This window comes from Brassica oleracea, chromosome C3, assembly GCF_000695525.1.
Source record: "Brassica oleracea var. oleracea cultivar TO1000 chromosome C3, BOL, whole genome shotgun sequence".
Taxonomy (NCBI): domain Eukaryota; kingdom Viridiplantae; phylum Streptophyta; class Magnoliopsida; order Brassicales; family Brassicaceae; genus Brassica; species Brassica oleracea.
The window spans coordinates 21,577,935-21,580,769 of record NC_027750.1 but is presented as its reverse complement, the minus strand read 5'-3'; positions in this window follow the sequence as shown (position 1 = coordinate 21,580,769).

Here is a 2,835-nt window from a genome sequence, read left to right as displayed (position 1 = left end):
TTTTTTTTTGAGCAATCGTCTTCCTCTATTCTTCATACCTAATATTTTCCTCATCTTCGTTAACCTCCAAGCTCATACTAGCACCAAATCCATTGCCACTGTTTTGTCTCAACATAACTCCAAATCTAATCATCTCCAACAATCTTTAGTCTCCATCTGAGATTGAATTAAGCTAAGCTTCTTATTCCTTATCTGATTTTGTTGCGATGACAATATCAGCGACTCCGTTGTTGTCATATCTATAGAGGCCCGACTTACCAGATGGTCAAAAATCCAGTCGATCCCAATGCGTCTCCCGTCGCTAATTTTTGTATTCCTCTGACGGTTTTATCTCCATGGTAAGCACATCCATATTCGGTTGAGTCAGCTTGAGAGAGATTCGCGAATCTCACTCATACCTCCTTAATCGATCAAAGCTCTCCTTTCTTGATTTGACTCAGATGTCGATCCCGACCTGTAACTCTCGTCTACTTCTTTGAGAACAACAGTCTAACCAACCAAATCAAGGTTCGAGACCTGAGCTTCCAATTTATTTTCGGGCGAACTTGGACCATCAAGCTTAGGCTCTTCCAGTGAGACTCATGTACGCCTCTCTTCCTTCTTCTTTCACATTCTGCTCAAAGAATTTTTTTTATGGTTGTGTGGAATGAAATGATGATGTTCACGGGTTCCAAGCTCACCTTTTATAGCAGAAGATTCACCGACTGGAAGAAAAAAAATATTCATTGAATGAGAAAACATGGAAGGGTGGGTAATTAAGAAGGTTGTCAATGGCAACATTGAATGCATCCCTTAACGGTCCGGTTTCCCTTTGCCGTCGAGAAGGAATACAGACAAATCGACACAAATGACAGCTCTTACCAAAGATTGGCCGTAAAATTCGTCTCTCATAACCTATCCGAAACTCCATGGTCGGTTTAACAAAATCAGAGTTTGAAGAATATCATGAAACCTTAAAAATAGATGATTGCAATATTGTCAATATTGGGCTTCGACAATGTTTTCAGTTTCGGCTCAACTCTATAACAAAACTGAAAGCAACAGCCCATTCTATAAATGAAACGCAGAGTATTAATAGAAGGGACACGTGTCGGCTTCTCAGGACTCGACTTTGTGACATGGATGCTGAGGTGGCGCAACAGGAGGGAGACAAACATTTTTTTTATATATATAGATAGATATATATATATTGTAGTTCAAAAGTTAAATAAGGAAGAGATAAATACTAGGGATGGGACATGATCGGGTATCCGGAGAATTTTTAAGGTAATCGGATATGGATCTTTATCAGGTGATCCATATTTTTTTATCATTCTTATCGGGATTCAGGATTTTCGGAATCTTTCTAAAAATTATATTATCTGGCGGATATTCGAATTCAGATCTTTAAAATAAATAAAAATAATATTAAAATATATTAAAAATTAACAATAATTTCAAAATAAAAATGTATATAATGTTTTTAATTATTTATATATATATATATTATTAAAAAAATATATATGTATTATAAAATGAAAATATAATAAATAAAAATAATTTTTAGATATAAATATTACTATTTTTGAAATAATTATCAATAAAAATTACATATCCGAACTAAAAATCAAGATATATGAATCTGAATTCGGTTCCGACGGATCCAACATTTTATTATTCGAATCCAGATACGGCCCCTCCAGATATCCCGATTTTCAGAGCGGATCCAGATCGGATCTCGAATCAAATTCGGATCTCGAATCAAATTCGGATCTCGAACAATGAATTCATCGCTAATAAATACTTCTATGTCAATAAAGATCTTCGCTGGTTAGATCTTCTATGTTGGGGACGTCTGGGCCTTACTCCAACTAATCTTAAAAAAAAATAGTGCTAAAATAGTCTGGTTGCAAAATTTAAAATGAACATAAAACATAGTCACATATCGTGCTTCATATTTTACAGAATACAGAATTGACGGATTTATATTTTGCATCAAATCTGCAAACAGCCATTTTTTTTTTGATAACTCTGGTATATGGGCAGCCACATTCCCAACTATCCCCCCGTAGGGGGTCCAGCGCCCCAACGGAAGGAATGTTAAATCCGCTGTGACCGGGGCTCGAACTCGTGATGGTGGACACCTCAGCCGAGGTTGCCATTTTTATGTCTTACTAATATGCACTAACACAATATATCAGGGTCAAGACAAGAAGATAATATACATAGAAAGTTTAATATTTGTATACTTGATTTTGATTATTATGGATTTTTTTAAAAAAATTATCCATTTTTTGAATATTATATCATATTTGTAGATTTCTTATGATTTTAAAATTGCGGATTTAGCCACTTATGTTTTTGAATATATCTTCATTTTCAACCAGTTTTGTATTACAGCTTAGCTACGTATCTAATCTATTTATTTTAGCATAGATTTAAATTAAAGTTGGAAATTTCTTCTAATCCTCTTACTATTTTTTTAGAGCATTCTAAATAATAAACTTTTGCCTCATATGTTATTATCAAGATTGTCATTACTTATGTGTCATCATGAGAGCTCTTCTCATAGCATTTATTGAATAACACTTGCTTGCCTAGACTAATTACATATAGTGCCATTGGACATTTAAGTTTCATGTTTATGCATAATATAATTGGTTTTGATGGATTATACATATATCTCTTATTTTCATGCGAGTTTTAAAAATGTATTTATTGCTTTCATGCTTATATCTTCTCATTCTTTCTTGGTTGTATCTTTTTTTGCAACCTAACAATAATAGTCAACTGTATTGTAATCATTATCGCATTGTAAACAAGTTTTTATTTCATATATTTCTTATTGGATGATTT